Genomic DNA, 14,417 nt, shown 5'->3' on the forward strand with positions numbered 1-14,417 from the left:
ACATTATATACCCCTGAAGAATGTCCTACAGTTTCATGTGCAATGGACAGTCCATTTCGTTCTGCAATGGACAGAAATAATATGGAATGGCCGGAATTGTTACGGCAAAAGGATCATAGTGTGTATGAACCACACCTTTGACCTAGGATACATCATACTATTAGGACCCACTTATATTGGTTTACTTGTGTTGTTTTTTTAAGTATTGTATATCTTTTATCTTTCCACTCAGCACTTGGACTATGTCATCGCATGACTGACGTGTATGTGTGTTCTGCCTGCATGCAGGAACTCCACGTAGGCATGCTCCCTTGCCCCTGCACCCCTGCACCACTATTACACCATTGCACTTTTGGGTAACATGTTGGACTACTGCAATGGCCTGTTCAATGTTCCTCTGTACATGCACACTTCCCCCTGCCAACCTGCCTGACACATACTGTGGGGTACATCCTTTGCCCTTGATGCAGTGTGTCTCACTTGGACTGTGCAGATGGCAGATACTCCACAGGGACATGAGTGCCCTTTCATGCTCCATGTGAATTCCATGCATGCCCCTATCTGTCCTTGGCAGGATGATCATTGTAGTATGCGTCCAGGATGACATACCTTCAATTGCATTTGATCAACCATTCCATGCTCACTGTGGCTCAGGCCTGCATCACACACATTTTAGGGTGACATAGTCTGTGTGGGGCACAGACCCCCCCACCCCCTGTTTCAAGCCCCCTGCTGACTCTGTTCAACTGGTGTAGTGCCTTCTGCACAAATGGGTGTACTAAAGCGGGTTCATCATGTGTCCTGATTACTGTCCCATTCTCATCTGCTGTGTTGTCAGTTGACTCAGATGATGCAATTGACACTACTCAACACTGTCTGCCAATAAACAGTTATCTGGTCAACCTTTCCTTGCCATGCAATGCCTCCCTGAATTTTCACTAAGGGGGGTGGTGGCTGCCTGTAGCCAAGCAACCCATTGCATGCACATTGCACATGATGCCTGACCTTTCCCTTACACTGCCTTTTTGTTTATTGATTGACATCATAATGTACTTGTTGATGTAGATAGTCGGTAACGTACACATGTTCACACTGCACCAACTCACTTCTGAGCCATGTAACACCGTTCTACATGCCTACTCACTGCTGCAATGTCAAAGTGATCTGGCATGTATGGTCAGATTGTCATCCCTTCACTGTCATGAAAGGCACGGGCACACGCACAGGTGCATCCTGTGACACATGTACTCAGTATTGGAACACCCTAGCGGTTGCTTAGCAAAGTTGATAGGTCAATCTGTGGCCTATACTAACTGGTATAGGCTGCAGATTGACTGTAGCATGCCAATCTGGTTGTAGTGACTGCTGAGCTGCCTGCATGTGTGTATGTGTACACTTTCACATACATCAAAGCAAGCAGCATTGTAGCTGCTTGCTTTTCTGTATAGGATGCTGTTCATGATCACAATACCGGTGTATATGGACACGTTTGTTTTTGAACACTTTCACATGTACGTATGCAAGCAGCTTCAACGTTGTGTAGTGCAACATTGCGGCTACTCACTTATGTGTGTGTGAAAGTGTTCATGTACACATGTGTCTTCTGCAGTTTTTTTGTTGAATGACTAATATGTATTTGATTAACATTAATGCTGGTAAGATTTCAGCACTGCACCCATTATGTTCAACTGGCACAATCCTGAAGGTGTACTTTTGTGTAGTATGTATACGCCCAGACCCACTTAGCTAATCTGGTGGGACCTGGCTGTGATGATTTGACACACTGAATTATGGTTTAGGGCACAATCATAGCACAATATGCTGAATCTGGCCCTGAGGGGTGTTCTGGAGGCTTCATGGCCGGCAGTTCGGACCATACTAGGCGTTATGGTCCCTCCTGTCTGGTTGCAGGCTCTTGCTTTGCTCGGGACATTCACTATGTCTACATGGCCCATGATGCCCGGTACGGGCCGAGCTGCAGATGGATGAAACTATATTGGTGATGATGAATCAGTGATGCATGTGTACATGCATATTACGTTTGTCAGTGTGTGTTTGGATTCACTTGCAGCTGTGGCCATTTGGCAGTTCAGACATGCTTATGGTATGTGCCATCTCTTTGTTGCCAACTGTCATTTATGCCTGTGACATGTGCCTGACAAAGGTGGTGTGTGATGGAGGTGAAATACTACATTCAGTACATATGTAGGCTCCGCTATTTACACACATCCATTTCCGCTTTTGGGATGTGTTTGTATATCAATGCCAATGGATGCATGCCAGAATTTCATTTGTGTGTGACATGTCTGCTTCATGTGTTGGCTGTCGATGTGATGTCTATGTGTGTGTGGGTTATGTGCCTCTGACATGTGTACTCATGTTTGTTTTTTCCAAATTACAGATGATGTGCCTCATTCCAAGTTAGGCGGTAAGTGATACCGGGCACCGGTAAGGAGACCGGTGCTGGTAATCCCTTACCGCTCAATTCCAAAGGTCCCTTAGCAGGAACCGTAAGGAACATGTGGTCTGATGGGAATGGGGAATGGTTTGTTCAATGGGGATTTACCGGTCCCTCCAGGGACAGAATGCACTGGCAAGTCCCCATTGAACAAGACCGGGCTCGGACATGGTATGGGAGGCAGCCATGGTGCTAAAAGCACCATGGCTACCGCCCATCTCGTAATGTCCCCCGATGAAGAAATGGAGCCAGAGGATGGTGATGTCAATCCTGATGCAGGGTTGCTATTAAATCAGCAACCCAGCACAAGTGGGGGTCATGGGGTGGTAGGCCACAAGAACCCACTTGTGCTCCAGACCATCATGTCCAGGGCTCGAATGATCACTCTGACAACAATGTTGCGTTGGATGCGCATCATGCCCATTCGTCGATGGTGAGGGATTCTGATGTGGATGATAATCTGTCCGTGACACCTGCACCGAGGGACCAGACGGTGTTGGAACCTCCACCTGTGGTGGTTTGGGACACAAAGTCACACTCCACACCAGTTGCTGATGTGCCTGGAGCATGCTGGAGTGCCGTGCGTGGTGCCAATCCAGCGAGGACCACGGCTCCTTGGGCCCTGTGGGTGTGAAGTCTGGCAATGTGGTGGCCGTTGTCACCAGGGTATACTGAGTGGGAGCAATCCATGTATGCCAATTCAAAACAACAGGGGGCAGCTGTTGATAAGATCACTCAGAGCATGGAATGTGTGGCCCAATCTGTGTTCCCCCCTGCTAGGCAGGTGGATCTCCAGCAGCGGGCAGCACAGTCCACGGTCCGCTCATTGAGGCTGGGCATGGCGGCCTCAGACAGGGCACGCCGGGCTGAAATGGTGTCTCTGCATCAAGCACTTGCTGCTCACGCAGAGGCACACAGAAGGGCCCTGAGGGATGACCATCAATCCATCCGATCTACTCTGGGTGTGTTCAAATTGTCCCAGAGGAAGTGGTCATAGGAGAGGTTGGAGCAGCTTGAGAATACCATCTTGGATGAGCTACGTGCATGCCGGTAGGTGTTCCAGATTTCATGCGAGGCCATGGAGGCAGAACTCCATGATACACGTGCTACCTTGCAAGAGGAAGCACGCGTATCACGTGAGGTGGTGCATGCTGACCTACATGTCATCGCCGCACAGGACCAGGCTTACCAGTCCCGCAGAATTGCTGCCAACGAGGGGCCGGCAATGCATAGGCGTGGTCAGGGTACTGTGCCACATCCACCTTCTGCTTTCCATCCAGAGGGTGAGCAGGAAAACAACTTATCTCCCACACAAGTCGGGCTGTGCAGGCGTTGAGCCCATGGAGATTTTTTTTTTTATCTCAACATCATCGCATGGTGGTGTTGAGGTGCACCCTGTACCTCCCCCTCCTGCTGCCTCCCTCTGCTCATATGTGGCCATTTTTTATTTTATTAGTTTAATAAGTTTAATTAGTTTAAAATTGTTTGTCTATTGTGCATTCATGTGACGGTGTGGTGCTTTGTGGCTTTTGAAAGCATTGACTGTCTGTTCCAGCTGGGCCCATTCAAGCTTGTCTTGTGTATGTGTTTGTGGCTTGGGGTCCTGACACATATGCCACTCCTGCTTCCCCTTTCCATGGGCTTGCAATGGTTTGGTGTGACAACCATTGACACAAGGGCATTGGACTTTCGTCATATCTGTGGCCTGTCTGCTGCTGTACTACTTGTGTTTACACCCCTAGTGGGGATTATTGATGTTTTCTCGATGCCATGGCCGCAATCAATTTTGGTGAGTACATTTTTGAACTGTCCATTTATTGATGTTGATTGTGATTTATGTTAATTTCTTGCCTGTATACGTGCTTGATTAACTTCATGCTGTAGACTGTAGCCTGCATCCTTTAGCTGTCAAAGTCACACTGATGGTGGGAGGGGGCCGGGTGTTGACAATGTCAAGTTGGTACGTGTTGAGTTCACAGCTCACAGTCCAGTCCTCATCTGAGATGTCTGCCTATAGTACTACTACGCTCCGTTCTGTTTGGACGGCACGTTGTATCTGTCTTCCCTCTTGGACTTTGATGCTGCCTGACGGTGCAGTTTTCCTACTGGACTACAGCATGTCTACTTGTTTTTCACACTCTGGTACCTTTAGTCCCTGTTTTTCTTCCTGCTACATTCCTTTTTGCAGATCTGTCCACCCTTCTCTTGGGCATTTATGTCCACGCACTCTCACACTGCCTTGGTTTGACTCTGTACACTTATGTTCAACAGCATGGCTTTTACCAATGCTATTCAACTTTTGTGGCTCTTAACTTGCTGCCAGATGTTTTCGGCTATCCCGCATTCACTGTGCCTTTCCAGACTTGTGCTGTCTCTGCCTTTCTTTGTTCACGTTATCAAGGATTGATTGGGTTTCAGCTCAACCATCCAGTTGTGCCAGCCTCCTTGGTTATTTTATACTCAAGTTCCACCTCTACCTGTCAGGGTGCAGACCCTGGGGTTGTGTGGGAAGAGGTCAGATGTAGGTCTCAGTAACAAGCAGCATTATGACACACACAGAGAAAAAAATCCAGCCTTCTTAAAGGCTTGTATGCCCTTTCTGCAGGAAAAGGAGACTCCAGATAACCTTTCCCTGCAGACCAAGAACTACAAAACCATGGCCACGTTGGGTGGGGCACACATGCGTATGCGCGTGGGAGCAGAAGCACGGGACATGTGCTCAGACGTCCGACAGAAGCAGACGTGTTTTCAGGAGCTCCGAGTAAGGTAAGGTGAGCAGCACGAGGGGCCACGCCCCAGCCAACCTTCCTCCAGGCAAGCTAAGTAGCGCCAGTGCTGGGGAGCCTGGCCAGGCATTTGGGAAGACGCGCACATTACAGCTAAGCCACGCTCAGGAGCAAATGCCAAGAAACTTTCCAAGTTGTTAGGGGCACCTGCAGGGGGCGTTGCCATATCCTTGAGTCCCTCCTACTCCAGAGAAGCTAAGTTATTAGCGCAGTAGCATTCCTAGCCACAAACTAATACAGCGCAAAGGGGGGTCCCCAGCCATGCACAAACTCGAGTGCAGTGCATATCATTAGCATATGCAATTTGCCACGTGTACTTGCTATGGAAAGCCGCGGCTGGCACAACGCGACTTGTACTGAAGTCGTACCTTGCCACACGCGGCTAGCAGCACATCCAAGGCCCATTCTATCATGTGCTATTCTTAACACATGGTCTTCCGTTTACGAAGCAGCAGACAAGAGTGCTTTTTTGGGGAGGAGTCACTAAGTTTGAGGCATGAATGGTGTTATGTGTGTGTGGGGAAAACACACACAGAATAGTAACTCACGCTCTCTTTGCAGCATTGAACTGCTCCTGTTACCGGACCTGAGAATGCGCAGGCAGGAGGCCAGCACTCACCCCAGAGATAAGCCTCTCTTTGGCTCACCTTTGTGCCATTTTGTACAATGTGCATGAAGAACATAGTTTCTCTGATTGACTATGTGTAATTGTCAATTGTTGTATTTTGTATTTTGCCTACTTTCCCTTGCCCATCCACCTCTCCTCTCCTGACCCTCTTTCCAGTTATCCTAAATACCGATACCTATCAAACCAACGGATCCCTAACCCTCTTTCCCCGCCGGGGTCTCGGAGGCCTGTGTAAGTTTTACCTTGCAGGCACCCAGACTGCAGAGGGGGTGGTTGGTACGTGCCACTCCTGCACCTGGAGACTGGAGCTCTGCCACTACCCATCAGTTGTGGCATCTTCATTGATTATTGTGTACTGAAATTGCTACCCATCCTGTTGAACCATTGTTCAAGTGTGCTGCCTTGGTAGTTATTCTATCATTGTGCTTGGACATGTGCTTGGCCATATTCAGCAACTTCAAGTCATCTACTGGAGACTCTTCCAGGGTTTTTTGGTATTTACAGGCTTTGTCCCTGGTTTGGGGTTTTGGCTCCTTGGAGTTCTCTACGATTTGGTATTTTTACCAGTCAAGGTGGCCTCTGAGGCGGCTGGACCTTATTTACACGAAAGGAAGAACAAAGAAACCAAGGCGAAGGGGGATCCTGAAGCCAAGTAGACTAGAAGTAAGAAGCCAACGGACCCCAGGCACAGTTCTTCTGAAGGTCATGGTGATGAGTAAATGAGGGAGGGGCTTTTGTTGTCGGACAGTACGCTTGGGATACAGTGTTTGGGCACTCTCAGGCATTCTCATTGTGGGGTACTATGTACATGATGTGTTCTGCTGGTCAATGGATGTTCCTGTGTTGGGTTTACTTTTCAGGTGTCGGAATTGTTGTGGTTTGACATACTGGGGTGTACACATGGGCAATGTTCACATGTGATGTGTACAGGACACTGAGGGACACTTGATTTCACATGCATGTATTGAGTGCATGTCCCTACTGACACACACACTTACACAATGATCCACCACACATACAACCATCCTTCCATGCCCACACATGCACACAATGTGCCTTCTCTGGCATGCTGTGTCCTGCAGCGCATGATCACTTACCATTTGGGGATCGTGCACATTGGTCACTGGGTTATTTTTGTTGCTTGTCCTTTTTATATGATGCTCAAGGTGTATCCCCAACACAATGGCTGCTCACTGTGCTGTGTGCTGAGAGGTGTGTTGCAGGAGACACACACAGCACACAGGTTTTGGATTTGCGGATTTGGATTGGCCAATGTGCATGCCAACAGGCATTCTGTCTTTTGTTGATGGTACCGCTGGTGGCATGCATTTGTGTATGACTTTGTATGTGTGGGAGGTTGTTGGTCAGTCATTTCACCTGATTCCATGTCAGGTGTGATTGTCCCAGGCCTCTTTACATTTATCACGTGTCACTTAGTATCTAATTGGTCATGTGTTGTGCTTTTGGTTTGCTCTTTTGCTGTTGCATGCCATGTCATGGTGTGACCGACAAGGGTGATGTGGGTTGGGAGGGTTTGGGTGACTGTCATGGCCTGTTTTGCAGGGGGTGGTGTGATATGCACCTTGCCTGTGTTCCTTCTGGTCACACAGGATTGGTTATATTTAAGTAGCTAGGGATGCACACAATGTAGCACATCCGTGGCAACATTCTCAGGGTGGTAAGGTTGTGACAGTTGACTGTCTCTTTGTAATCATCGATTGGCACCTGGTATGTGCCAGGCCTGTGTGCACTCCTCAGGGGTGGGAGTTTAGGTGAAAAATGTGGCCACAATCTGGGTCCGGGCAGCCTCGCCACGTGCCCGTTCCCCTCCCATGAGCAGTGCCTGTGCTTGTGGTTGGGGATGTGGGGGCACCACCATGTCCACCAGTACGCCCTGCCGTGTTGCAACATTGTGCAGGACACATGCTGCCACAATGATCCTGCACACTACTGGGCGTGCATATAGTAGCTGCCCACCAGAGCGGTCAAGGGAGTGGAAGCGTGACTTGAGCACTGCAAATGTGCGCTCCACTATGCCCCTGGTTGCAATATGGGCAGCGCTGTATGTTACCTGGGGTGGTGTGGTCGGGTTCCGTATTGGCATCATCATGTGGTTGCTCAGAAGGTAGGCACTGTCCCCTGGGGAGGTGAGGATGGTTGTCATTAGTTGGGTTTGTGCATTTGTCTGTGCGGGACATGCATGCATGTGCACAGACATTTGTACTCACCAATGAGCCAAGTGTTGCCATGCTTCCCAGCGTACAGGTCCCGGCTCAGGGTGGACATTCTGTATATGAAAATGTCATGGGTAGACCCAGGATAGTTTGCATAGACAGAGGTGATGATTCCATGGGCATCCTATACAACCTGTTCATTGATGGAATGCCAGTGCTTGCGGTTGCGGTAGATGTGCTCAGTGACCCTAGGTAGACGTAGGGCCACATGAGTGCAATCTATGGCACCAAGCACTTTGGGCAAGTGTGCCACCATGTAAAAGTGCTGGACCTCGGCCTGCCTTCCTGTGGATGTTCTGGGCATGCATATATGCCTGAAGACTGAGGGGCGCGCAGTCATGATTGCTAAAACCTGGTAGGCAGCGTGACTGCGTGGGCTGTGAGACACCCCCAACTATGGCAGTTATCCGCTGAAATGACCCAGTGGCCAACAAATGCAGGACATTGAGCACCTTTTCCAAGAGGCTCAGTGCTTGGGAGCACGAGGTGGGTGATGTGAGGTCATCCTCCCACTCAGTGACCAGGTCTAGGATGATACGAGGTGGAAATCTATACCTGCCAAAGACCTTGTCATCAGATATACCAAAAAGGCTGGTCCTGGGCAAAAAAATGCGGGGCCTGGCTATTCTCCTCCTGCAGTGTCCCACAATCAGTGCTGCAAGAAATGGGACATTCATTGTGGCTGTATATGCGTGTTTGTTGTTTGTGCGCACTTTTATACTGTGTGGGGACGCTTCTGCCTGCCCTCCTGTGGCGGACATGTTTACGCATGTGCGTGTTTTTTTTGTTCCGTGTATTTCCCAGCAGTGCTTCCCCAGTTACGCCCTCATTTTCATGCGTTGTTCCCCATTCCGCATGTTCTTTTTGGCATGTGTGCTACATGTGCACTTTCACTGTGTGCGCCGCACACAGCGTTCATGATGTCGCAGTGATGTGTGCGCCTGTGTGCTGCACGCGCGGATTTGGTGCACATCCTGGGAAAAACACGCGCAGGGCCTTCCAGGGCACGCGTGTGTGTGCAACTGCTTTTTCACAAATGCGCCAGCTTGCACCACAAATTTCGGCGCACATTTGTTCCATGAATCGGCCTCTGAATGTATTTGTAGAAATCATTGTGCTTCATTAGAACCTGTAAATATTATTTCACCCTTCTATAAACCATTGGCAAACTTGTGACAGTGCCATTAACTAAAACAAACAAAGAACCATCAATCTCAGGTTTTACACCTGCAAAGGATGAACACCAGGAATTTCAGGCCCTATCATGTTTTTCAAGACACTTCTAGGAGGAATGCATTTTCTTTGATAAAACCTGACACAGATGGCCTCATTTCGAGTATGGCGGTAAGTGATACAATTGGAGCTAACTGAGTTACCTCTAATTTACCACTATGCCTAATTATGAGTTTTGCCTTTCAGTGGAAGATTTACCTCCAATAAAACCCGGAGGTAAATTTTGGAGCTCAACAGCAAATAATCAGCAGAACTGCTGGAATTACTGTGGCGGTAAATCCACTGTGGAAAATCCATAAAAAAGCCCCATTGGCCCTAAAATAAATGGGGATTTACACCACTACCACCCCTTGTAATCAGGGGGAAATTCCGCCTGACCAAGTGGTGGTAACTATAAATCCGTTTGGTGGTATTACAGAGGATTTACCTCTGAAATACTTCAAATGCGTAATGAGGCCCAGAAGCTACAATGATATAAGGGCCCATTACGAGTTTGGCAGTAAGTGGTAAAGTTACTTCCCACATTACCACTATGCCAAATTACAACTTCCAGAATATTTGTCGGTAACAGCTCATGCAGAGTTACCATGAGCTGAAACACCTCCGGCGTTAACTACAACAATCATTTGTGAAATTGGAGCCAGTGGTAATGGTAATTCTGTGTGTGGAATGACCTCCTAAAAACAAAAACCCATTACTGTCATATTAGGAGTCTAAAAACAGCAAAATTACACCCAGAAATTTGAGGTAATTTGGCGAAAAACACATCACAATTACCACCACCCAAAAAGTGGAGGTAAATGCAAACGGGAGTCCCAAAGCAAGGCCCAGGAGCACCAGATCTCCTCAGGTTGAGTATAAAAGGCCCACACCCACCCTCAACACACATCCAAGCAACATGCAGCCTCATTCAGACGTAGATTATGGGTTCCACAACCTGCTACTCTATATTAAGCTACCATTGGTCTGAATATTTCTGAAATAATATTTTCTTCCACACAATGTCAATTTTTAAGAAATGTAATGCCCTATGTTGATGACACGTGTTTCGACGTCTACAACGTCTTTCTCAAATCAGGGCCGATAGTAATTATGGCTTGAAAATATCCTCACAGTCTTTTCTTCCAGTCATGGGATAATCCCTGTCTGTTACAGAGTAATACGAGGACAGGAAGGCACAACACACAGATGACGAAGGACCATCGGATCATCGGAAAGACATTTGGGAAAGATTGCACGATTGCCACCCGCATCCCCAGATCGGGGTTATTAGTTATGTTGCACCAAATATCATCCATTGACATATGGTTATATCTGGTCAAGTGGCATTTTTTAAAATGGGTTATCCTTTGATTGATTAACATTTGGCAATATAAGATACAATGTTCTAAAGTTTCTTTTTGTGTCTTATTTGAGCAAAAGCGACAATAGTTCAGTTCTTTCTGAATTAGGTTTCGTCTGGCCATGACCTCTGTTGTTGGCCAGAGATTTAAACAAAACCTAAGAAATTGATGTCTGATATAAGGACACGGACATCTTAATAAGTAAGACAATGTTACATGCAGCGCTTTGTTTCCAAAAACTTGAATGTCAAAATATTAATATTTTAGGCATAGCCTTCGATTTTCTATCCAATCGTAGAGGTAGAGTTTTTGCTTCGCTCGCACTGGATTTAATAATATCAAGTCCAGCGAGATGGATGCATCAGATAAAGTGTCCAGAACTAAATTGCACCAGGTCTTGGTGTACACATGATCTTGTGCCAGGAGGTGTTGTGCCATGATGCTCAGCAATCCTCCAGAGGCAATACCCAAGATTGATTTTCTAAAGAAGGCACACATCCTCCATTTAATTTGGGGTTCTAAGGATGGAATTCCCAGTTCATATCATGTTAATGGTAAAAGCGTGCTCTTGGGCAGATGTAACAATTGTTTCCAGAATCTGGCTTCCAAGACTGGCCACCAATTAGATTTTTTAGGCAGCATGGTTTCAAAGCCGTAACTTATGGTAGGGAGCACTTTCTGCTGATAAAATAATAAAATGTGTTTCAAGGTGAGTTTTCCATATTTATTTTTGAGAACTTTGGCTTGTGTAATTAACATACAGAGTTTAGACTGGACATCATCATCCAGCACATGAGATGAAGTGGAAGCCTGGATAATTATGCCTAAATATTTATAGTGTTGAGCCTGCGATAAAGGTTAATTTTGTAAATGCCAACAATATGACTTTACTCCCGGTTTTCCATGAGGTTTGCATATCATCGTTTGAGTTTTTTGAGTATTAACTATCAGATTGTTTGCCGATACATATGAAGCCAGACTATTTAATAAGTTTTGTAGTAGGCCCTCGGGTCTGGGAGACAAGGATTAAATAATCTGCATAGAGAAGATGACTGATAATATGAGATCCTAGTTTCGGGGAGTCACACTTAGTGGCCCGCAAAGTATTTCCCAAATCAAACAAAAAAAGTTGAAAATAGAAGATGCCAAAATACATCTTTGTTAAAGGCCTTGGGCAGTTTTGATGATAGATGAAAGTTTGCCTGATAAAGAGAGTCTAACTTCAATGGTTGTGTTGGTAAGTAATAACATAACTAAAGTCAAAAGAGAAGGTGGACAATTGTGTTGAATTAATTTGTGATGTAAAATGGACCGGTCAATGGACTCGAAGGTGGCTTTGAAATCGATGTAGGCCAGTATAATACTTGATTCTTTGCCGCATATTTTGATTTAAGTATATTTAAGGTCATAAGGTTGGGACAGGTCCCAAGACCTGCCACAAATCCAGTCTGGAAAGGGTTCCTTAAATTGTTTTGAGACGTCCATCGATTAAAGTCCCTTAGGATGATCCTCGCGAAGATTTTACCCGGCGCGTCCAATAGAGCTATAGGTCTATAGCTGGATGGCGAGGAAAGATCACCCTTTTTATAAAACAGAACTATAATCGAATGGGTCCAGGTTGCGGGCAAACTCTGTGTAATATTAATGGTGGTGAAGATCTTATGTAATATGGCAGCCCAAAGGTCGGGATGTTTTTTGAACATTCGATTAGAAAGTCCCTCTGGGCCGCAGGCACCAGAATTACTAATTTTGTTCATGTAGAATCTGATATCATCCAAATCAAAGGAGAGATGAAAAGGGTTATGTGAATTATCAAGTGTCTTTCTATTAGAGTATTTGGGACCGACATAAAGATTCAGAAAGTGATTAATCCACTTTAACTTGGTTACACAATTAGCTTGCGAAACTATTTGGGGGTAGTGCGTGGCCTTGTTCAGTAATGACCACAGACCTGCGGCCTTGTTGGATCGAAAGGACCACAACATGGCTTCTCCATCAAGCTGATACATTTTAACTCGAATGGCCTGGTTTTGATGGTCTTCAGGATGGAAGCTCTAAGGGTCGCTGGAGCATTCAAGGCCTGTCATTTTAGAGCCCGAGTGTGAGCTTTCAATTTCTGAACCTCCAAATTGAAGATGTGGAGTCTTGGACCAGCCACCATAGGACCTACACCGGTGTTTGTTGCTTTAGAGGACTGGAAATACTGCATCAAGTCGGAATGGTGAATAATTTGATCCCGGTGGTGATTTTCGAAGGCTCCCTTCAACTCACACAAGGTTTGTGGGGACCATCATAGGCGATTGCCTCCATTATTCAAAATTAGATTTTCTTGGAAGTGTTTCACGACAGACATGGTAACAGGACTGTAGATCGTCCACACAGCAACTAATTGATTATGATCACTGTTATAGTTATCAATTATACACAAATCATCAATACTTGAAAATAATTGCACATTTACAAAAACATAATCAATTTATGGACGAGCTGGAGCCTCTTTTCCAAGTTGACTTGGGTGGCGTATCTGATGGAAAACTCCATTGAGCATAACTAAATCATAATTGGAAACCCAGGCTAGCCATTTGGTCAATTTAGGTTTATTAGTGGTTTGGTGAATGAAGCAATTTAAATGTAGTTCGCCTGAAAGGATGACATTAGAGATTGATGTGTCAAGAGCGACCAAATTAAGTAAATCTGTTAAAACCTTGAAAAAACATCCATCAGATATATCGACCGGCATAACCAGTTTCATGAATGCGTAATTTAACCAATGGTAAATACTTGTTCGGACAGCTCCATTCTTTAGCAACCATTCCTAAGCCCATCTTAATAGCTATAAGTAGACCAGAGGTGGGTCTCGCAGAGATACCACGCTGTGCCAGATTAAGGAACATATCATAATTGTCCCACATCAGGGCCGAAGTCATCCAAGTTTCCTGGAGCATGAGTATGTTATGACATGCAAGTAGATTCTTATTGTTATTAATCAAATGTGAAAATCCTGTGGTATTCCAGCCAATAAAGGAGATGTTCTGTACATTTATTTCACATGCTAGCTAGTTTGACTGCGAGGCTGCACGACAATGGCATCCTGATGGCAAGGAGACCTGGGAATTCTGATAACTTCTTGTGGCTTCACCACTATTGGTTTGAAAATAATTGTTTTGGTTAAAAGCAGCTACGCTTAAGGTGTCTATTGAAAGAACAAAGCCTAAAGATAGCAGTTCCGTTCTGGCCATCCATATAAGCTTTTGAATGACTCTGGAATTAATCCATATCCTGATGGAGTTAGCATTCTGCTGAGTTGGAAATTCTATGAGTGCAATGTCAGCTGGCCAATATCTCCGAGTGATCGAATTTCAGAGAAAATGGCCAGGAAGGAACTTCTGTTCAGGTTGTACTGGGTGGAAGGTCTTGGTTTACATGTGAGTAACAACGAAAAGTTGGCTGGGCGTTTACCATTAGGCTTTATGGGCTAGGAATTTGACTGAGCAAGATGTGCATAAGAAAGCTTGGAGGGCAGATTCATATGTTGTGTTTTAGGATTCATAATTGACTGTAGCAGTTCCACCATTTCTGGGGTGATTTGGGCAAGTATTGCATAAGGGTCGTTTGGAAGAGCCGAAGAAGTGTTATCAGAGTGGATCCGAGATACAACATTTTTAGGCCTTGTGTGAGGCACATCAAGAGGCCTTGTGTGCGGCACGTCGAGAGGCCTTGTATGAGGCACCTCAA

The sequence above is a fragment of the Ambystoma mexicanum genome, chromosome 8, assembly GCF_040938575.1.
Source record: "Ambystoma mexicanum isolate Mex_15411 chromosome 8, UKY_AmexF1_1, whole genome shotgun sequence".
In the NCBI taxonomy this organism is placed as follows: domain Eukaryota; kingdom Metazoa; phylum Chordata; class Amphibia; order Caudata; family Ambystomatidae; genus Ambystoma; species Ambystoma mexicanum.